Below are 25,498 nucleotides of genomic sequence, written 5' to 3' on the forward strand. Positions count from 1 at the left end.
AATGCTGCACAATTTTCACAACCACATTTCCAAAATCAACAAAATTTTCAAAATTATGCACCTTATGTTCCTCCACCTAAAAGAAATTTGGAAGATACATTGAATTCTTTCATTGCAAAGCAAGAGTCTATCAATAATCAAACTGCTCAAACCATGACAGATTTGAAAGATACTCTTGCTAAATTTGCATCTGCACTTAATGTTCATGAAAAAGGTAGAACTTTGTGAAGATGATGATAAATCAACTCCAAATAGTAAGGAAGTGGAACCCATAACTTGCGAAGAAGAGGTTCAACAGACAGTGTCACCACCATTCCCTCATGCATTGAAAAATACAAAAAAATCAAATTTGAATTCTGATATATATGATATTTTTAAACAAGTAAAAGTTAATATTCCTTTATTAGATGCAATAAAACAGGTACCATCATATGCCAAATTTTTGAAAGACTTGTGCACTGTGAAAAGAAAATTGAATGTGAAAAAGAAAGCATTTTTAGCCGAACAAGTAAGTGCAATCATTCAAAATAATAATACTTTGAAATACAAAGACCCTGGTTGTCCTACTATTTCATGTATTATTGGAGAACGAAAGATTAAAAAAGCCTTGCTTGATCTTGGAGCTAGTTCCATATTCAGTTTATCAAGAACTCAATCTAGGCGAGTTAAAATCTGCTTCGGTAACACTCTTACTTGCCGATAGATCTGTTAAAGTGCCAAGAGGTATGATAGAAGACGTATTGGTCCAAGTTGATAACTTTGTACATCCTGTTGATTTCATAGTTTTAGATACACAACCTATCGAAGCTTGTAATGCAATTTCTGTAATTCTGGGTCGTCCATTTTTAGCAACTTCTAATGCACTTATAAATTGCAGGAATGGAATAATGAAGGTAACATGACCTTGGAGCTCAATGTTTTTAATCTTTGTAAGAAACCACATGACAAAGGAGATGAAAGTGAAGATGAAAATCTTATTGAAACTCTTGTGGAAGAAAACATTCAAGAAGGGAGTACTCGTGATCAATTAGATATTTGTTCAATTGAAACTGTTAAAGAAAATATTGAAATTGATCTTGATGATTTTATCAGGTATCACTCGTTACCAGGATCAGAGAAAGAATTTGATGCAAAATATGAGAACAAAGACGAACCACCCATATTGGAGTTAAAACCCTTGCCAGAAGAATTGAAGTATGCATTTCTTGGAGAAGATGAAACATATCCGGTGGTAATTTATTCCAAACTAGAAAGTGATCAAGAAGGTAAATTAGTTGATATGCTTAAAAGACATAAAAATGCAATTGGTTGGACACTAAAAGATCTCAAGGGCATTAATCCACTAATTTGCACACACAAAATTCATTTAGAAGAAAATGCTAAAACATCTCAACAACAACAAAGGAGATTAAATCCACACATGAAAGATGCTGTGAAAACTGAAGTTCTCAAACTACTTGATGTTGGGATTATCTACCCTATTTTTGATAGTAAGTGGGTAAGCCCAACACAAGTAGTTCCAAAAAAATCTGGCATCATAGTGATAAAAAATAAAAAAGGTGAATTGTTAACAAGTCGAGTCCCATCTAGTTGGCGGATGTGTATTGATTATAGAAAATTAAATGACGCCACTAGAAAAGATCATTTTCCATTACCATTTTTGGATCAAATTTTAGAAAGAGTAGCAGGTCATCCATACTACTGTTTTCTTGATGGCTATTCAGGTTATTATCAAATTCCCTATTGCACTCGAAGATCAAGAAAAAACTACATTCACATGTCCTTTTGGAACATTTGCATTCAGAAGGATGCCATTTGGTTTATGCAATGCCCCAGCAACATTTCAAAGATGTATGCTAAGCATTTTTTGCGACATGGTTGAAAATTATTTGGAAATTTTCATGGATGATTTAACTGTCTTTGAGAATACATTTGATAATTGTCTTGAAAATTTGGAAAAAGTTTTAAAAAGATGCGAGGAAAAAGGTCTTATTTTAAATTGGGAAAAATGTCATTACATAATTACTTCTGGAATTGTTTTGGGACATGTCGTGTCATCTCATAGAATTGAAGTTGATAAAGCAAAAGTTGATGTCATTGCCAATTTACCCCCTCCAAAAACCATTAAAGAAATTCGCTCATTTTTGGGACATGCTGGATTTTATAGGAGGTTTATAAAGGAATTTAGTTTAATCTCTAAACCCATTTGTAACCTCTTAACAAAAGACACTGCATTTGAGTGGACTCAAGAATGTCAAAATGCTTTTGATAAAATTATTCGACATTTAACATCAGCTCCTATCATGCAACCTCCTGATTGGTCTTTACCATTTGAAATCATGTGCGATGCGAGTGATTATGCAGTCGGTGCAGTACTGGGTCAAAGAAGAAACGGTAAGCCTTATGTGATATATTATGCAAGTAGAACTTTAAACAATGCTCAAATGAATTACTCCACAACTGAAAAAGAACTACTTGCTGTAATATTTGCATTAGATAAATTTCGTTCTTATTTGATTTGATCAACGACTATTATGTTTACTGATAATTCTGCTATTAGATATTTGTTGACCAAATAGGATGCAAAGCCACGACTGATACGATGGATTTTGTTACTCCAAGAATTTGACATTGTGATCAAAGATAAAAAAGGAACCTGAGAATGTCATAGCCGATCATTTATCGAGACTAGTAACAGGATCATCTTGTGAAATGACACCAATTAACGATAATTTTCCTGATGAACATCTATTTTCAGTTACTACTACACCTTGATTTGCTAACATAGTAAATTTTCTTGTGACAGGAAAAATGCCACCGCAATGGAGTTCCCAAGATAAAAGAAAATTTTTGAATGAGGTAAAAAACTTTTATTGGGATGATCCGTACCTGTTCAAGTATTGTCCAGATCAAATTTTTCGACGTTGCATACCCGACAATGAGGTAAGTAGTGTCATTAAATTTTGTCATTCAGAAGCATGCGGAGGACATTTTTCTTCAAAGAAAACGGCTGCAAAAATCTTGCAGTGTGCATTTTATTGGCCCACTTTATTTAAAGACACCCACGAAATCTGCAAGATCTGTGAAAATTGTCAAAAATTGGGTGCGATTTCAAAAAGAAACATGATGCCTTTGAATCCTATCATTGAAATTGAAATCTTTGACTGTTGGGGAATTGATTTTATGAGACCTTTTCCATCGTCGTTTGGATACTTGTATATTTTATTTGCTGTTGATTATGTTTCCAAATGGATAGAGGCAATTCCATGTCGAAAAAATGATCATAAAATCGTCATCAAATTTTTAAAAGAAAATATTTTTAGTAGATTTGGAATTCCTTGAGCCATGATAAGTGATGGGGGAACTCACTTTGTTAATAAACCATTTGCTTCATTAATGAAAAAATATGGTATTACTCATAAAGTAACTACTCCTTATCATCCTCAAACAAATGGACAAGTTGAATTAGCTAATAGGGAGATAAAGCAAATTTTGGAAAAAACTGTTAACTCAAATAGAAAAGATTGGTCTCTGCGACTTAATGATGCACTTTGGGCATATCGAACAGCTTTTAGAACATCATTGAATATGTCTCCCTATAGGTTGGTTTATGGAAAATATTGTCATTTGCCTATGGAATTGGAACATAAAGCTTATTGGGCGATCAAAACTTTAAATTCAAGCATGGATGATGCCAACAAATTGCGTAAATTGCAACTTAATGAACTTGATGAACTCAGAAATGACGCGTATGAGAATTCAAGGATTTATAAAGCAAAAATCAAATCATTTCATGATAAAATAATTCTTAGAAAATCTTTTGAGATTGGTAAAAAAGTTTTGCTTTATAATTCTCGACTTCACATATTCCCAAGAAAATTACGATCAAGATGGACAAGCCCATTTGTTGTAAAACATGTGTATACTTATGGAGCTGTGGATATTGAAAATCCTAAAAATGGTGATATTTTAAAAGTAAATTGACAAAGGCTTAAACCATTTTTAGAAAATGAAATCTTTCAAGAAGAGTTTATTTCCCTTTCTGATCCTTGATTTTTTTTTTTTGTGTTGCATTTAAGTTTGTTTGTTTTTATTTCAGGTTTTCTTAATATTTTTATTTCCCCGGTTAACTGGCGGATAACGGTACTCCGTGACTCTCACAGTCAAGTTAAATCAGTTTCCCACAATTGCTGATACAAAAATAAAAAAAAATAATTATTTCTTTTCTTTTCAAAATTGATGAAATTCTCTCAAAAATTTGTAAATATTTTCCCTCTGTTTCTGAAAATGTTCTAAGAAAAATTTATGCAGGAAGGTGTGAAAGATTGAGATTGCTAATGCAAAAAAGAATTCCAGAAGATATTCGTCTTGTAATAGAAGCTAAGGTCCGATTTGGAGGAGAAGTTCCACAATCATTGCTCATTCGGTATTTGCCTGGATTAGGAAAAAGCACTTATGCGAAAAAACGAAGGGCCAAAAGTTTAGGGGTTTGTCATAAGTGTGCAAGATGGACTTGTGACAAACGATGCAGATCTTTGGGATGTGTTTCCAAAAACAGAGAAGATAAAATTGGTTTCATTAAGAATGGGCTGAGTAAGGAGTCTTTAGATAACATCTTATTGACTCTTGAGACGCATTCTAGTGGACATGTGCATATTGAACTTCTCCGTTTATGAAAACAATTCCAAGATGAGCGTCATAGTCTTGGGAATCCGACTAAAAAAGACCATGTTTGCCAATTTATAAGAAAATTGGATGGGAAGCATATCCTCGACTCATAGAAGGCGTTGAAGCTGTTTCTGGACGTAAAACCAGAGGAAAATTGTGAGCCACAATCACACTACTGTTTATATGCATGTGTGTCATTATTGTTTTTACTATTTATTCTGTTTACAGCTGTGACCCATAGTTTTGTCATGATAACATATTACTCCTATAAAATCTCTCATCTTTCTCTCTATTTTCGCAGACAAAAAAAAAGAAAGTAAAAACATGGCTGGATCCTCTGCACAAACATTGAAAAATATTTGTGTATTTTGTGGGTCGAGTCCTGGAAAAAATGAAGTGTTTGTAGAAGCAGCGAATAATCTTGGAAAGATATTGGCTGAGAGAAAAATTCACTTGGTATATGGGGGAGGTAATATTGGGTTAATGAGATCTGTTTCAACATCTGCTCATCTTGGAGGTAGTCAGGTTTTGGGTATTATTCCTACAGCTTTAGCTGAAGGAAATATTACTGGTGTTACGATTGGGGAGGAATTAAAAGTTTCTTCTATGTATGAAAGAATCACTCAAATGATTGAAAATTCTGATGTTTTTATCACACTACCAGATGGTTTTGGTACATTAGAAGAAATTTTTCACACTGTTTCTTGTGCACAACTTAATATCAATAATAAACCCGTGGGCTTGTTGAATATCAATAATTATTTTGACAGTTTGTTGACATTTCTTGATAAAGCTGTGGAACATAATTTCATTTCAGAAAATTCACGACAGATGCTCATCTGTGCTTCGACTGCCGACCAATTAATTGATGATTTGGAAGCTTTTGTTCATAAGCCTGATCCGATGATAACAAAGATCAATTGGTCGCAATCAAGCAGTAAGAAAAGGAAGTTGGATCATTGATTCAAAAGTCGTGGATTGGTTTGCGTTTGTTTCAGTTTGTTGTCTTCAATAAAATTCCAGGTGATATCTCTTTCATTATGTACTCTTTATTAATAGTTATTTGACAATAGGGACAATGTCATATTCTGATTATGGGGAGAACAAACTTATAAAAAAAATATTTTAAAAAAAAATAAAAAAAATAATATATATTATTTTAAAATAAAATCATGTTTATTGTTTGTATCTTAGTAATTTTTGCAAAAATGTCATATATTACATGTTTGAAAGATTTAAATTAGAACATGCATTAATCTATTTAAGAATGTTTAAATTTTTATTTGAAAAAAAAAATCAATTTTAATATTCTGATCAATATAAAAATATGATTTATGAAATCTTTTTGAGTGATTAACCATTGTGATAAAATCAGGTATTAAAGTATATGGCCCAAGATATACCTTATAAGAGTGCCTATAATTTTAAACTCACACATATTTTGTGAGTGAGTGGAGAGGACTGAGAAAACAGCTTTCGAGCCTTTATTGATCATGAGAGAGACTATCTATTGTTTAGATCTTGAGTTCTTATTTTGAAGAAAAAAAATGATATTTCCTGAAAAAAAAAGGGAGAAAAATACAAAAAGAAAGATATTGAAGATCTATGTAATTTTTAAGTCATATGCTACGAACCATATATCTCTCATAAAAAAAAAACAAAACAAAACAAAAAACAAAAAAGAGAGAGAAATTTATTGTACAAATTAAATAAATATGTGGTCAAGAAGCATAAACTTAGTCTGATTCCATGATGTTATTCAAAAAAAAAAAATATCAGGAAAAAATATATAATAAGAACAACTAGATTTTGAATCAATGGATTTTCTATCTTTTGATTAGTTTGGCTCGTTTGTCTGTCTGCATTCTGTAAACCTTTTTCTGAGCATTTATCTGTATTCCAACTCCATGAGAGAAATCGTTGTCATAAATTGAAACATTTATTAACCTATGAGGATATGGAGTTGAGACTCTTACTAGGAATTTCTGAAGGCCGTGTACATTTAACTACCTGAAATAAGCTTTGAATTGATCATCTCAAATTATTTCATAAATTATAATTATGATGATCTTGATATAACTTTGACAGTTTTCAAATTTAATTTAAACACTTAGATAGTTCTGATTACATTTCTATTTAAATTAATCAATATGTTTTGTATTGCCACTAACGCTTAAATTGCTAGGGACTAGCAATAAGCTGGTTGGGAGGTGTGATAAACATCAAAATTTTACATTAATTAAATATTTTATAATATAAATATATAGTTTTTGTTTTATTAAATGTTTAAATATTATATATTTTATAATAAATTGTATAAAATATAAGTTGTTGTGTAATTACAAGTTTTTACTATTTTTTACAGGTTCGATAAAATAAGAATAAACTTGGCTTTGCGAATGGGATTAAGATGATTCTTGGACCTGTAGAAAGTTGATGTTAATATCTACAATATTGGTGGCAAGCATGAGATAAAAATCCTCTCACAATTGGGATCAAATTAAGCAACAAATAAAGTTACCAAAGGAGTGGCAGTTTTACCATGCTCTAGTATTTTGACCATATCTCTCAAATTACTTGGTCAAATGGTTTGAAAAAAATACCAGAACTAAACAACTCAATTATCCACATGTTTCTTTTTATGTGAAGAAGTAAATTCGGAGAAGGAGATTTTCAAAAGTGATGTGTAATATAATATAATATCTTGAAATACCAATGAAGACTTTTGTGTAATAGAATAATATTTTATTTGTGGTTGTCTCCCCAAATTTGGCTATAAATAGGGGTGCATTGTAATGTATTGAGATATCCCTCATTTTATGAACAAACCTTTGAGTTCATAATATTTCTCTCTATATTTTTCTTTTATTTCTTCATTTAAATATAATTAGCATGTTAATTTCATATTCAAAGTTTTACACTTTGAATAATGAATAGCTAACTTCCTAAAGTTGAGATGAAAAGGTGAAACTCTTGGCATGATAATAAGGTTACTAAAAGGTAAGAATATATGTTTTATATTATTTAATCATTATTTATTTTTTATGTTATATTTATTTCTTTAAGCATTTTTATACCCTACTTATAAGTGGGAGTTTTGATTTATTGTTGCTATATGTTACACTAAATTGTTGGAACCATTTAAATGTTAGTTTGGTATTACGAACCATTAAAGTGGATGCCTTGATTTATTATATATAGATATATTATAATATTAAATTCTTGCAACCATTTAAATGTTAGTTTGGTTTTACCAACCATTTAAATTCGATTCCTTTATTTATTATATATGAATATATCATAGTATTAATTTATTGGTACCATTTAAATGTTTGTTTGGTTTTACCAACCATTTAAAGTGAGAACCTTGATTTAGTTTTTACAAATATATATAGCACAATAAATACTTGACCACATTTATAAGTTTTGGTATATATTATATACTTATAAGATAATAATATATAACATAATATAAATATGATTATTTAATATATTGGAACCATTTTATTAAGTGGATTTCAATATTGTTTGTTAATGTTAACTTTATTAAAATACCAAGAGTGGATCCTTTAATCTCAACTACTTAAATTAAAATTTGAACAATTAAAAATTACCAATTAAAGATTCAAACAACTAAAAGAAAAAATAAATAAAAAGACATTGTAGTGGACTTGTAATTACCTTAGCTTCCTCGTGAATACGATATTCGAACTCATCGAATTATACTACTTGTGGACAACCTGCTCTTGGGAGTGCAACAATCAAAGTCGCAACAAGTCTTTATATCCATTTGTCATATTTCATAGTCATACCATGCTGCTATGGCTAGTAGTATTCTAATGGACTTAAACATAGCAACTGGTGAAAAAGTTTCCTCATAGTCAATTCCTTGCCTTTGAGTATAACCTTTTGCAACCAGTCTTGCTTTGAAGGTCACTACCTTCCCATCCACCCCAAGCTTTCTTTTGTAGATCCATTTGCACCCTACGGGAATGATTCCCTCAGGTGGAACTACTAATGTCCAGACTTGGTTTGAATACATATGGTCCATCTTTAACTGCATGGCTTCAAGCCATTTGGTTAAATCAGTATCAGATATCGCTTCTTTGAAATTCATTGGATCACATCCAACACAATGCTCATCAAGGCTTTGTTCATGAAGAAGCGTATATCTTGCAAGTGGTCTAATAACTCTATCAGACCTTTTAGGAGCTTGTACTTCAACTACTGGTTGTTGGGAAACGGGTTCAACTTCTATAGTTGAGGGAGTATCTTGAATTTTATCAAGTTCTATCATCTTGCCTTTTCTATCTAATAGAAATTTCTTTTCCAAAAGGTGACATTTCTTGAAACAAACACTTTTTCTTTATTGGGATGATAGAAATAATATCCAACAGAATTTTTTGGATATCCTACAAAGTAGCACAAAGTGGATCTGCTATCTAATTTGTCTCCCATTGTCTGCTTCACATAAGCAGGACATCCCCATATTCTCATCTAAGAATACTTGGGAGTTTTTCCCATCCATATCTCATATGATATTTTATCCACTGCTTTGGTATGAACATTATTCAACAACATTGCCGCATTTTCAAGCGCAAAGCCCCAAAACGACGTAGGCAATTCAGTGAATCCCATCATGGATCGAACCATGTCCATCAAGGTTAGATTTCAACATTCAGAAACATCATTCAATTGTGGTGTTGCTGGTGGAGTCCACTGTGAGAGAATCCCATTCTCTTTTAGATAATCCAAAAATTCAGCACTTAAGTATTCTCCACCTCGATTAGATCGAAGTGCCTTAATACTTCTTTCTAGCTGGTTTTCTACTTCAGATATGAATTCTTTGAACTTTTCAAATGCTTCAGATTTGTGTTTCATCAAATAAACGTACCCATACCTCGAATGGTCATCAGTAAATGTAATGAAGTAGGAATGCCCAAATTTTGTGCTAACACTTAGCGGGCCACAAACATCCGTGTGGATCAAATCCAGTAGACCAATGCACGTTCCACGCTTCCATTGAATGGAGTCTTAGTCATCTTTCCTTTTAAACAGGACTCACAAGTAGGTAGAGAATTTATGACTGACAAGTCAAACATGCCTTCTCCCACTAGCTTGTGCATCCTTCTTTGGGAAATATGAACTAATTTAGCGTGTCATATTTGTGCGAGATTTGGATCATCTAACTTTCTTTTGTTTGTTGTTGAAATTATGTTTACTTGGACATTCACTTATCATTTCCAGAACATTTCTGGCACATATAATTTCTTATGTCCGGACTTATTGGAGTGAAATAAATATGTTCTGACTTATCGGGCTTTGTAGGTCTTTTAAGTTACCTTCATAGTTTGCCTCTTATTGGGTTTGTTTTTCTGGTGAGGGGCAGAACATTTCTTTCCCTTACTTTGTGAGCCATTTTTCTTATGACGAGAGGCCAATTAGAAAAACAACATTTTCATGTTTTATGGTGATCTCATAAGTCATAAGCGTACTGACCAGCTCTTCAAGGCTATCATCTATCTTATTCAAATTGAAGTTCACCATAACCCGTCAAATGAGGAAAAGAAAGACAACAAATAGATGTCATCAAATAACTCGTTAGGAATCGCATATTTCAGGCCCACCACATTCACAATAAGTACAGTCATATATATACACCATGCTATTGGGCCAGAGCCCTATCTTGCATGCGTGTAGTCATGAGCTCCTTGATAGTAATGTGCATCATTGAATGAGTTTCATGCACCATGCAACTCTTGCACGTGTATTCGAATGTCAGCAGCATTCAACATTTCCTCAAACTGTCCCTACAGTTCATTTGACATAGAAGCGAGCATGTTACATTTAAGCTTGCATACTATGGTTCTACCATCTTGCATGCTTTGTCAGTTCAGCAGGACTGACATTAGTGTGTATGTCATTTCTCCGAATTCAGAACATTTTTCCCAACCAGTCTTGAAAATTAGATTCGGTTAGCTTGCTAATAATATAAATGGATTACGTGACGAAATCGGAAATATACTGATATGGAAACAGAATAATGGTTGCTGATTATTTTAAAATAATTTTAAGATATAAAATATGGATTTTATTTTATAAATTTCCCTCCCACTATTTTGACATTTCCACCACCCTCTAATGAAAAAGGGAAATCAAATTTCCTTAGTGGGCACGTTGAGCCTCATTAGACAATTATGATCCCGAATAAATATCAGTCAATCATAATTTCTAAAAGGTAGAATCCAATTGCATCCCTATGCAACCTCCGCGTGTTTCGCCTCACGTTTAATAAGGTCCCAATAATATAACGCCATTTATTTTCACGTGTCAAACCGACCCATCAATATTGAATTGTAGTGGATGGTCGGCATGAGTTCCCCCAATAATATGAGTCGAAATCATGGGAGTTCCACTCAATTCACATCATATGTCCGGTGGAAGTCACAGCTTTCCGGCGTCCAGGCCTCCCCAATAATATGAGCCAGACACTGTCCATGGGTAGCGATCAACATGCAACCACGGTTGATGGAAGGCAAGAATAAATTAAACTATTTTAATTTTTACTTTTACGGTTTGATATAAATTTTAAAACTTATTCAAAATGAGGGATTTTAATTTTAAAATTGTCTCATCATTTTAATTTAAAAACGCATGCCACGAGTTTGTTGTTTGCCGGATTCATGCAACAATTTATTTAATAATATACATACATGCATACTACTATATATCTCATATATATCATAATATGACATTCAATAATAAATAATGATTATCGATCACCAACATTATTAGATCCATGTGAGCCAGACATGGATCCAGGTCCAAAACCTAGGTGAATACAGGGATGCAAATGCAACTATTACAAGAGCTTCCAATATTTTACATGTCTTCATCTTGTGCATCGGGCCCACCATCTTCCAGTCCTGATCTCCCACTATTTCTAATAATTACATTTAAATAGCCATGGCACATAAGGGATACATCTCATGGGGTGGAAACGAGCCATAAACCAGGCTCACTTTAATAATATCGAATATTAACAAAATGAATAAAATAGGCACCATGATACCTAACCCTTGACATGTACATCCCCTTAGCAACGTAAACCAGTAGCCCCTTACACAACAATTCAAGAAAAACGTGAGTTATATGTGCAAACTTGCGGATTTCGTGGAAACCGAATGCATAAACGATTAATATCCAAGAACTATGAAAATATTCATACACCGCACACACATCAGCATAAATACAACATGAATTATGAGAAAAAGCATATACATGGTGTGCCTTAACGTTTTTACGCTTGAAAACTCTAAGATACGCGCGTAGGACTAGCACCGGAGGAGCGGGGAAGAAGCTTGCTTTGAAAATTATGGAGGAAATCGAGGTGGCTACTGAAGAATGATTCGAAACAGCTGCTGATGGAGGGGAGGGGTGGCCACGTAGTTTATTTAGGTTTAGGATTTTCTAGGGTAGTGTTTAAACAAAATACAAAGCATTAATGGGCCCTAAATTAAATTTTAAAAGGATTAAAAGGGTTTTGAGCCCATTAATTATTAAAAAAAACCCAAAAAGTCCAATAACAATCTCGAAAAATATTTTTCTTTGATACGTTTTAGAAAATATTGTCTGAACACTTCAAAAGTCCTCGAAATTGTTAAAATTTGCGTGCTGGTAAAAATATAACTCGGCGAGTAAAAATACCCAACCAAGGCCCATTTTTAAAAATCATACATAAAAACACCTCATACTAAATAATTATAATCAATTGTTAAATAAAAATATTTTTCTTAATTATTCCCAGTCCTCGTTACTCGTTCGAGTGCGAGATGCAATTTAAAACCTTAATGCATGAAACTTTAAAATACCCATGCAATAACACCTAACCATCCAATAATCATACGTTAAATGCATAAAAATCATTGAACACATATTTTAAATAAAACCCTAGATTGCATGCAGTCAGGTTACGTATTTCGAACTTTCTAGACTTTACATAGACCGTATCCATAGTGGACAATTTTTCGATGAGCAGATGCAGAAATGGAGACTGAGAGATGAGTCTAAGGATAGTAAGATTTATACAGTGGTCGATGGAATTGTGAGGTACGGAGGGAGAATGTGCGTGCCTAGTGTTGGTTCAACTAGACGAGATATCTTATCAAAGGTGCCTGCATCACCGTATTTCATTAATCCAGGGAGTACTAAGATGTATAGATATTTTCATATGCTTTATTGGTGGCTAGGCATGAAACGAGACATTCAATGTTTTGTATCTGAATTTCTAACTTGCTAGCAGCTGAAACCAGAGCATCAGAGGCCAGCATGGATGCTCAAACTACTTCCTATTCCTGAGTAGAAATGAGAGAATATTACTATGGATTTCGTGGTTGGAATACTGAGATCAGTAAAAGACTCTAACACCATTTGGGTGATTGTTTATCATCTTACTAAGTTGGCGCACTTCTTACCGATAAAGACGACCTTCTCTATGACGCATTACGTAGAACTTTATATTCAGGAGATAGTTAGGTTGCACGGGATCCCAGTTTCGATCATATCTGACAGAGACCCAAGATTCACATCATCCTTTTGGAAAAGTTTGCATTCCGCAATGGAGACGGAGTTGATATTTAGTACAGCTTTTCACCCTTAGAGATACTGTCAGTCTGAAAGAGTGATATAGATTTTAGAGGATTTACTGCATGTATTATCAATTTCCATGGGAATTGGGAATAAAACCTACCTCTAGTGGAGTTCACCTATAACAACAACTTTCAGTCGTCTATAGGAATGGCTCCTTATGAGGAATTATATGGCAGAAAGTGTAAATCGCCTATTCATTGGGACGAGGTTGGCGAGAGATCAAAACTTGGTCCAGAGATTGTTCAGTCGACTTCAGATGTAGTAGTCAAAATTCGGGACAAGATGAAGACTGTAATATCCCAACCTTTTAGCATTTTATTGTTTATAATATTATTTTTGGTTGGGTGTTTAGGAAATATGTTTATTGGAATGGTTATTATAAGGTCATTATTTATGGTTATTGTTTTGGTATTATGTTCATAGTTGGTGATGATTATGGAAATGAATGGGTAGAATAGAAAGTTGATCTTGAGCCAAATAGGAAGTGGAAGTGCAGAAACGATATGAAAAATGTGGCAATAGTTGTTGTTTTTAGTATAATATTTTGTATATTGATCCAATTGATGTGAGGCTACTTCCACTAGAAAGATAAGATATAAAGCTATAACTTTTATGTTTTGAGTTTTGTTCAAATCATTAGGGAAGGCGAGCCAAAAGTGGCCCGAAGTGTGTCGTGTATTTCGTTGTTCCTGCACTGACACATGTTGGGAGAATGAACATAAATTTTTACTTAGACCTTCAAATGACATGAGACTAATCGGAGATGCAAGAAAAGACATAGGGCTACAACCTTCATGTTTACCACATTGGCTAATTCGGAAGAAAAAGTATGGTTTTGGCCCTTGGACAGTGGGTACACGGACCCCTACATGGGGTCCGGTTCTTGCCAAGCAAAATGTGTGATTTCCAGTGTGTACACAGACCCATACACGGATGGAGGCACGGGGTGCGTGTCTACGGCTTAGAAAACACGTTTTTGGTGCATTTGAAGGCTTATAAGCATGTTTCTAGACTCTTCTAACCATCCCTCCTTTCCTTCTCCCTTGGATCGATTCTTGCTCTTTTTCCCTCAAATTTTCTCTCCTCCATTCCTACACTCCAAGGTTAAGGATTTAGTGAATTTCTTTAGCTTCTCCTACTATTTTCTCAAGCTTCAAGGTAAGGGATTTTCTCTTTTTGGTTTTAAGGGTTTGTAAAGTGTTGGGGCCCTTAATCCTAATCGTTATTACAGTGCAATTTGATTAGGGCTAATTAATTACAGCGGAAAACGATTTTTTCTTTACAATGAGCCCAAAATATATTATTTGAATCCTAAAAATAGTATTTCATCTCATATCATAAAACATGCCCACACATAATCAAACCCAAATACAGACAAACAATCATATCCTCGGGACATGTCCCGATATATAGATACATATACATATATACTGGGAAACAAAACATAAAACCTCGGCTCAAAATGTGACTCCCTCCAGAAGCACCTTGTCCGGTCTCCTGATATCCTGGAGTACCTGTCATTCTACACACACAAAGACAACAACAGCCCCCTCCGGGGTGAGCAAAGTTCAGTCTGAAGCAACCACAATATATACCACAGATATTTAAACAATGATAAATGATATGCAATGCATGTATGTCGTGGAGGCATCAGGTCAAATGCCAATCCACTGAGCACATGTCAGAATCAATCGAATCCCTATCAAATCAATGCTCGAGCTGGCACATCGGCCTCAATCAGGGATACTCGTATGATAACGTCGACAAAGCGTTATCAAATCCCAAATCTCAATCAATCAGCGGGGCCACTAATGACTATGCTTTAAGGGCCACATAATGCCAAACATAGCATCGTGTTCACAAACCCCAGAATCAAATCCAATCATATCAGGGTATCCAAGGATCATAGCTCAAGGTGCATGTCATGTATGTCACATCAAATCAATAAATAAGGCATATAGACATTTATTCTCATTTCAATCCATCAAATCAATCCAACATATATCATATGATACAGATACCTTTCGTATGTTACTCGGTCGCAACATACCTCAATTCTTTGTTTCTAATCGATGTAGCTTGAAGATATCAGTATAATAATCCATCTACATCAATAACATATTAATTTCAATCAATAACATCATTCAAAATCAACAATATAAGTTTCAAATATCTTTTGAAACTTTGAAATTTCATATCAAATTGAAATCATAACATAATTCAATTCCGACTTCGAATACAAGTTTTTTGTCGTTTATTCTATCGCATATATTGAAATCAACTTCAAATACATGCTATTCCAGCACTTTAATATTTAGAGCTGCTGAAACCAAAAGAATCTTACCTCAAAAGGAAGCTCTCGATGCGAGGATTCCGAATATATAATTTGTTTCGCGTTTGGATAACGTTTCGAGGTAGATTCGTATGATAGAACTTGAATTCTCTCGTTTCTCTCTCTCAACTCTCGAAGGCTCCAAGGAAATTGAAGCAAACTTCATGCTGATCTTCCTTAAAATGTGTGCTACAAAGGTATTCGCGCATATGCGACCAAACTCGCGCATATGCGCGGATAGTTCTGCCCGCGCGCGCAGTTCTGCGCGGGTGCGCGTCTTGCTCTGTCTGAGACGCTATTTTAGGTTCCAAATTTGCAAGAGTGATCAACATGAAAGTTGTAACTCTATATATCCGATGCAAGAGTTATGCTCATTCTCCCAAAAGATGACAGTGCAGGAATTGCAACGCACACGATACACTTCGGGATAATTTTGTCCCTATTTCCAAATGAAATTGGACAAAACTCAAAACATGAAAGTTTTAGTACTATGTATTAGTTTTCTAATGGAATTGGTCTCATACCATTTGGACTAATACTCAGATGATTATGCCAAAAACCATAACATGTGTTACTTTTCTATCGTGGTTCAGCATATTTTTCAAGCACAAATCACTTTCTAATACAATCTTTCATCCTCACCACCTATTTTCTCACTTTCATTGTCATAATATACATCATATACGTAATCACATGACAATTTCATGAATTATCGATAATCAACATAAGATTTACGATAATACGATACACGATCCTTAAATTTCTCCCCCACTTAAAAGATTTCGTCCTCGAAATCTCAAACATCTCTGTATACATAACATTGGCAAACATATAAAATGTCACCAGTTATAGTACATATCAAAACTAAAATCAGTAAATGGATCACTATGCATTGAATACAATGGAATAGGTGGAATAGAATCAAACAAGTGCGGACATGATTCTCGCATCTTGCTTTCCAATTCCCACGTTGACTCTTCCACACCACGTCTAGTCCATTGCACTCGAACTAGTGGAATCGATTTGTTACGCAATATCTTCTCCTTTCGATCCATAATACGAACAGGTTGTTCCACATAGGAAAGAGAATGATCAAGTTCAACCTCATCAGGTGCAAGTACATTTGAGGTCCAATCATTTGTTTTTCACCAATTTCATCCCAGAATAACGGTGACCTACATCGTCTCCCGTATAAGGCTTCAAAAGGTGCCATACCAATGCTCGTTTGGAAGCTATTATTATAAGAAAATTCAACCAATGGTAAGGCATCTTGCCATCCCATTCTGAAATCCATCACAATTGCAAGTAACATATCCTCTAACGTTTGAATTGTACGCTCATTTTGGCCATCTTTTTGAGGATGATAAGCATTACTCATAGCCAAACGCGTACCCATCGCATCTTGGAAACTACCCCAGAATTTAGAAGCAAATCTGGGATCACGATCAGATACAATTGAGACTGGCACACCGTGCAGTCTCACAATATTCTCGATGTATAAACGGACCATTCTCGTATAAGGATAAGTCCATTCATACCGAATGAAATGCGCAGATTTCAAAAGTCGATCAATAATAACCCAAATAGCATCACAACCCTTGGGAGAACGAGGTAAATGAGTCACAAAATCCATAGCAATATGTTGCCAATTCCATTTCGGGATTTCAGGGCTATGGAGTAATCCTCCAGGTTTCATTCTCTCGGCTTTCACTTGCTGGCATACAAGGCATTTCGAAATAAATTCAGCGATGTCCTTCTTCACATGTCTCCACCAGAATTCAGGTCTCAATGTCAAATACATCTTTCGGCCTCCAGGGTGAATACTGTATTTGCTACAATGTGCTTCTCGAAGAAGGGCATATTTCAAATCAGAATTATCAAGAACTACCATCCGACCATTAAGTTGTAAAAAACCATCAAAAGAAATCTGAAATCCAGACTGATGTCCTGCAGATACAAGTTCTTTCGACTTTTGGATCTGAGCATCGCTTCGTTGGGACTTTCGTATCTTTGATATCAAGTTCGGCTCAATTTGCAATGTTGAGACAGTGACAGAATTCCAATTCGAGTGAAAAGTCTAGCCAGAAGTACATATATCTTCGTGTACTTTGGCGACACTAACAGAAGCTAAAATAGAATCATAAACCTTACGACTAAGGGCATCCGCAGTAACATTCACCGATCCAGGTGATACTGAATCTCACAATCAAAATCCTTCAGGAGATCCATCCACTTGCGTTGCATCATATTTAAATCAGATTGAGAAAAGAGATATTTTATACTCTTGTGGTCTTAATAAATAACAAGCTTTTCTCCATATAAGTAATGGCGCCAAATCTTCAGTGCAAACACAATGGCAGCCAATTCAAGATCATGAACAGGATAACGTGTTTCATGAGATTTCAATTGACGAGACGCATAAGCAACCACTTTGCCATGTTGCATCAGAACACAGCACAAACCTTTAACAGATGCATCTGTACACACCACAAATCCTCCGGTACCTGAAGGAATAGTAAGCACAGGTGCTGTGGTCAATCTCGTCTTCAATTCAAGAAAACTAGCTTCACATTCATCTGACCAAATGAATCTCTAATTCTTCGGTGTCAGTTGAGTAATAGGTTTAGCTATCTTCGAAAATCCTTCAATAAAGCGACAACAATAACCATCTAAACCCATGAAGCTACGGATCTCAGGAACATTCGTAGGTCTCGTCCAATTCAATATAGCTTCAACCTTCGTAGGATCAACATATATTCCATGTCTCGAAATGACGTGGCCCAAAAACACTACCTTGTCCATCCAAAATTCACATTTGGACAATTTAGCATATAGATGGCTATTACGAAGAGTTTGAAGTACCAGTCTCAGATGTTCCATATGCTCCTTTTCGATTCGAATATACAAGAATATCATCGATAAAGACGATAACGAATCGGTCATGATAATCTCAAAAGACACGATTCATTAGATCCATAAAGACAACATGAGCATTCGTGAGGCCAAAAGGCATAACCAAGAACTCATAGTGGCCATACCTGGTACAGAAAGCAGTTTTAGGCACATCTTCATCTCGAACTCGTACTTGATGTATCCAGAACGAAAATCAATCTTAAAGTAAACAGAAGTACCCTGAAGATGATCAAATAAATCATCAATACGAGGAAGTGGAAACTTGTTTTCCACAGTAGCCCGATTCAGTTGCCTATAATCGATACACATTCGCATAGTACCATATTTCTTTCGAACAAATAAAACTGGAGCTCCCCAAGGTGATACATTCGATCGAATATATCCCTTATCAAGAAGATCATGTAATTGTTCTTTCAATTCCTTCAATTTCAATGGTGCCATGCGATAAGGAGCTTTAGAAATAGGTGCAGTCCCTGGCATAAGATCAATACTAAATTCAACTTCTCGATGAGGAGGAAAATCATGAATCTCATCGGAAAATACATCCGGGAACTCTTTCGCAACAGGAATATCAGATAAAGATGGCTCTTTTTTCGAGGCATCAACAGCTTAGATAAGATAATCCTCATCTCCGCTAGTCAAAAGTCGAGACATTTCCAAAGAGGATACCAATTGAATTTTGGCTTGAGAACCCTTGCCATAAAAATTCCACTTGGGTCCATCAATAGATCGGAATCGAACCACTCCATGAAAACAATCAACAATAGCTCGATTTGTTGTCAAGATATCCATGCCAACATTTCGTGCATTCGGAGGACAATCAAATTCAGGAATATCACATTATCCTCGTATATCAATACACAATTATGCACAACTTTCTCAGACAGAATAATCTTCCCTGCTGGCGTGGCTATCGATAACACATCATACAACGGGGTACTCATAATGTCATGAGATGCAACAAATGCATGAGATATGAATGAGTGAGATGTTCTTGTATCAAATAAAACACGTGCAGGATAATCGCAAAGCATGCAAATACCTGCAATCACACCACCAGGAGCTTCCTTAGCCTGATATTCGGTCATAGCATACACTCGAACTTCAGGAGGAACTTGGGCAGTCTGACCACCAGGTCGCCGATATCGTGGAACATTCGACTGCTGAAAAGAGGCAATAAGAACATCAGGTCTCATCATACTGGGGCCACCTCTAAATCTTGGCTGGGGTTGAGAAGAAGTCGTACCCCTGTTCGGACATACAAGAGAGAAATGGCCTTCCTGTCCACACTGATAACAAGTACCAAACATACCTCGACACTGCTCGATAGTATGTTTGCCTCCACAATGACTACCATAAGGAGCAATTACAGGACTCCCTCTCTAGGGTCCACTGGAACTCGAAGAAGATGAAGAAACAGTGGAACCAGTTTTCTTAAACTTTTTACCTCTTGGACGCAAAGTGGGCTGTTGAGCTGTCACTGGAGGTGGAGGAGCGTACTGAGGACCTCCTCGCCTTAGTCCAGCTTTGGCGGCCTTAGCTCGTTCGACTGCCTCTGCGTAGCTGGTAGGTAAACCAAAAATGACAAAAGTATATATAGCAGGATCTAAACCATTTACAAACTTGTTATATTTTGCTTTTGCATTCGCAGCTACGTGAGGTGCATACTTCAACAGAGTAGAAAACTTTGAAGCATATTCTGCAACAGTCATCGTTCCCTACTGCAGATTATTGAATTCATTCTCTTGGGCAATATAATAAGAAGGAGGGGAATACTGCTCCAAAAACTGGGCCTTGAAGACATCCCAGGTGACTTCAATCCCGGCTTCTTTCAGTCCAATCTCAGCGGCTTCCCACCAAGATTTTGCTCGGTCCTTTAATTGATAAAGGGCAAGTTTCATTCTCCGAGCCTTAGAGTATTCAAAAATATTAAACAAGTGCTCAATATCCTTCAACCAGGCCTCTGCTCTTTCAGCAATCTCAGTTCCAAAGAACTTCGGTAGTTGCAAATTATGGAATCGAGCCATCACTAAATCCATGGATATTCCTTCAAATTGTCCAACCAGCCTCTCAGTACTACTACTCGCAGTTTCATTTGTGGGATCCATCTATAAATAAAAGGATGAATATCACAAATCAATATCAATTTCACATTATCATCATCTCATATCATCATTCTTATCAATAACTTACTCAAACTAAATTAAGTTGGAACAAGTAATACAAATAAATCAAACACACACGCACAATTTATTTGTGCCTATTCAAGTGTACACAAGACTCAATCGAGCATTCCCAGCTATGCTCTGATACCACTCTGTGTGGGGCCCTTAATTCCTAATCGTTATTACAATGCAATTTGATTATGGCTAATTAATCACAGCGGAAAACGAGTTTAAAATTTCTTTACAATGAGCCCAAAATATATTATTTGAATAATAAAAATAGTATTTAATCTCATATCATAAAACATGCCCACACATAATCAAGCCCAAATATAGACAAACAATCATATCCTCGGGACATGCCCCGGTATATAGATACATATACATATATACTGGGAAACAAAACATAAATCCTCAGCTCAAACTTTGACTCCCTCCAGAAGCACCATCTCCGGTCTCCTGATATCCTGGAGTACCTGTCATTGTCCACACACAAAGACAACAACAGCCCCCTCTGGGGTGAGCAAAGCTCAGTCTGAAGTAACCACAATATATACCACATATCTCTAAACAATGATATATGATATTCAATGCATGTATGTCGTGGAGGTATAAGGTCAAATGCCCATCCACTGAGCACATGTCAGAATCAATCGAATCGCTATCAAATCAATGCTCGAGCTGGCACACCGGCCTCAATCAAGGATACTCGTATGATAACGTTGACAAAGCACTATCAAATCCCAAATCTCAATTAATCAGTGGGCCCACTAATGACTATGCTTTAAGGGCCACATAATGCCAAACATAGCATCGTGTTCACAAAACCCAGAATCAAATCCAATCATATCAAGGTATCCAAGGATCATAGCTCGACGTGCATGTCATGTATTCCACATCAAATCAATAATTAAGGCATATAGCCATTTATTCTCATTTCAATCCATCAAATCAATATAACATATATCATATGATAGAGATACCTGTCGTATGTTACTCGGTCGCAACATACCTCAATTCTTCGTTTTCAATCGATGTAGCTTGAAGATATCAGTATAATAATCCATCTACATCAATAACATATTCATTTCAATCAATAACATCATTCAAGATCAACAATATAAGTTTCAAATATCTTTTGAAACTTTGAAATTTCATATCAAATTGAAATCATAACATAATTCAATCCCGACTTCCAATACAAGTTTCTTGTCGGTTATTCTATCGCATATATTGAAATCAACTTCAAATACATGCTATTCCAGCACTTTAATATTTAGAGCTGCTGAAACCAAAAGAATCTTACCTCAAAAGGAAGCTCTCGATGCGAGGATTCCGAATATATAATTTGTTTCACGTTTGGATAACGTGTCGAGGTAGATTCGTACGATAGAACTTGAATTCTTTTGATCTCTCTCTCAACTCTCGAAGGCTCCAAGGAAATTGCAGCAAACTTCATACTGATCTTCCTTAAAACGTGTGCTACAGAGGTATTCGCGCATATGCGCGACCAAACTTGCGCATATGCGTGGATAATTCTTCCCGCGCGCGAAGTTCTGCTCGGGTGCGCGCGCTTTGCTCTGTCCGAAACGCTATTTTAGGTTCCGAATTTGCAAGGGTGGTCAACATAAAAGTTGTAGCTCTATGTCTTGGCTTTTATCTTCCCTGACCTCACTCAATTTGGATATCCGCTGCGAGAGTTATGCTCATTCTCCCATGTGTCAGTGCAGGAACTGCAACGCACATGATACACTTCGGGATAATTTTGCCCCTATTTTCAAATGGATTTGGACAAAACTCAAGACTTGAAAGTTTTGGTACTACGTATGTAGAACCCGTAACTTAGACTACGTATAATCCATGCATAATTCTAGTATTTAAATTAATATGATTTTATTGCATGAGTATTTAAATTTAATTATTTTATTATTTTATGCAGTCGTTTAGATTTTTATCATTTCAGTTAATTCAGAGAGGCCGGACTGGAGTTGGAGTTTAGAGAAAAAATTTAAGATTTAGGAAAACATTCCCAGAACTTATTTTAGCTAATTAATAAGTTAATTTAAGTTAAATGGAAGTTTAAGTAATTATTTAAGTTACTTGAGGTGAGTAAAAAATAAATTCATTTAAGTTCCTTAAATGAGGGGTTAGTTCACTAAATTATTTAAAGGATTAGTGAGGCTTTTAAGGGTTATTAATTTACTAGATAATCAACATTTCCCCTCCATTTATTAGTGAATTTTTGGCCCTCTTAGTATCTAGACTATTCCTTGCCAACTCATCAACCTTTGACCCATTCTTTGTGGTGTTAACATGCTAATCTTTCTTTTTATTATTAGTCAACCTTCATTAATTAATTAATGAGCATCATCCTAGTCTAGATTAGCAAGGAATTTCGGTCACCACCTTCTAGAGTCATCCAACAACTCATTTGGTATCCAACAAGAATTCAAATTTAAATGAGTGGTAGACTTGGTCTTGCATTTGAATCCCTTTATTAGTGGATCTTTGTGAGGCCCGGGGCCGAAGAGGGCGGGGGGTGATCGCCGGTGCCATCAGTTGCACGGACAATGAGCGGCTCCTGGCAGGCTTCTAGGTGGAGGGAACATGAATGAACCGACCCACACGGGAATGAGAGGGATTCCGGGACTGTTCAATGTAATAGACTGTACAGTTGAAGAGGGCTTAAAAGATTTGATTCGTACTACTCATATCACGAAGGTGCATCTTCTTTTCGGTAGCTCATCACATAAGAACTCCAAAGTTAAGCGTGCTTGACTTGGGGCAATTTTGGGATGGGTGACCTCCTGGGAAGTTTCCCAGGGTGCGTGTGAGTGAGGACATAGGCACGCTGGAAAGACTCGTCTTGATACAGTGAGGACAGTCGTCGAATCTGGGACGTTACAGTTGGTATCAGAGCCCGACCTCTCTTAGTACGGTGTGGTTCGGGGACGAACCAAGCGGAAGCTGGGGTGGGCATGTGAGGTCCGGGGCCGAAGAGGGCGGGGGGTGATCGCCGGTGCCATGAGTTGCACGGACAATAAGCGGCTCCTGGCAGGCTTCTAGGTGGAGGGCACATGAATGAACCGACCCACACGGGAATGAGAGGGATTTCGAGACTGTTCAATGTAATGGACTGTACAGTTGAAGAGGGCTTAAAAGATTTGATTTGTACTACTCATATCACGAAGGTGCATCTTTTTTTCGGTAGCTCATCACATAAGAACTCCAAAGTTAAGCGTGCTTGACTTGGGGCAATTTTGGGATGGGTGACCTCCTAGGAAGTTTTCCAGGGTGCGTGTGAGTGAGGACATAAGCACGCTGGAAAGACTCGTCTTGATACAGTGAGGACAGTCGTCGAATCTGGGACGTTACAATCTTCCCCCTCACCTTTCCAACCATCATTCTCCCCCCCTCCATCACCGAAATTCAGAGGATTTTAGAGACAAAAAATCGTGAGGTTCTAAGGGAAAAACAAGAGAGAAAATCGAGAGCAAGAAAGGTAGAAAAGAAAGCACTCCACCTCCTCCGCGCCGGATCGTTTCGTTCTTTCGTTTTTCTTTCAAAACGAAACCAGGCATGCATATATTCTCCCTTGACTCTTCAATCAAGTCCTAATATCATTTATTTTCATTACATGATCATTTTTCTATGGCAAAAATCGAAATACAGCAAGCATTTTGCAGAAAAACCAACATGCAGAATTTCGGCTTTCATTGTGCAGTTTCACGGTTTGCTTTGTGTTGTGGATTTCAGGTATTGGCTCGATTCCAGGCTCCCAAGGAGACATCTAGACATGTAATAGGATGCATTAGGATCATGTTGGTCCACTCATTCAACCCCATGCACGCTGGAAAACATGAAGATGACAGCAACTCATCACCTTTGCCATATTGAGTTTCGAAAATCTGTTGTTGCTGTCCAAGGAAATGGATCTGATCATGGCTGCCCTAGGGGCCTATAGCCATGATTAGATCACTTCCCTAGCATGTCCAAGACGTGACTAAGTCTCCCTTTTTGGTGGCTTGGTCCATGGTTAATCGGTTTTTACATAAAACTCGAGAACAGCCCCCCCCACTTTCGCCCCTCTCATTTTATAGCATGTATGGTTCGGTTTTGGTGGTTTGGTGTGGATCTTGGTTGGCCTATGGCCCTTAGCCACGGTTCATACCATACCCCAAGATGTCTAGATCGTGCCATGGTCAATCAAATGGCCACTGGAACGAGACGAGACAGCAAGAAAAGCACAACACAAACACGCATGCAAGGTGTTCTCGTTTGGAGTTTTTCTGGTGTTTGCTGGATGGTGCGAATTGTGGCTAGTCTAGGGCCTATAGCCATGGTTCAAATCATTCCTTAGGATGTTGATAAGAGGTTCTGGTCGGTGGTTCAAGCCTCAATGGCCATTAGCCTTGCAAACGACACAAGCAACCCAAGCGCAGCTGCTGGAATTTCTGGACAGATGCTTGCTGCGTCGGTTCGGTGGCTTGTTCGAGTTCTCGGTTGGCTTTTAGCCTATGGCCTTGGACTGGACAGTGCCTCATTAAGTTAGGAAGGTCATGTTTTTGACCGTTTGTGATTCGGATCATTTTTGAGGTCGTACGAGAATTTACGGTACGATGTGCCAAATTGACTCTCGAAAGAGCGTTTCATGTTTTGGCCTCCATTCGCCTAGATTTCGGCCCTCACCATTTTAGGAGCATTATTTTATCATTTTAGGCGTATTTTAATCATGACTACATGATGATTCAGTGTTGGTTCGGAGTCGTGA

This window comes from Primulina tabacum, chromosome 18, assembly GCF_025594145.1.
Source record: "Primulina tabacum isolate GXHZ01 chromosome 18, ASM2559414v2, whole genome shotgun sequence".
NCBI classification, from domain to species: domain Eukaryota; kingdom Viridiplantae; phylum Streptophyta; class Magnoliopsida; order Lamiales; family Gesneriaceae; genus Primulina; species Primulina tabacum.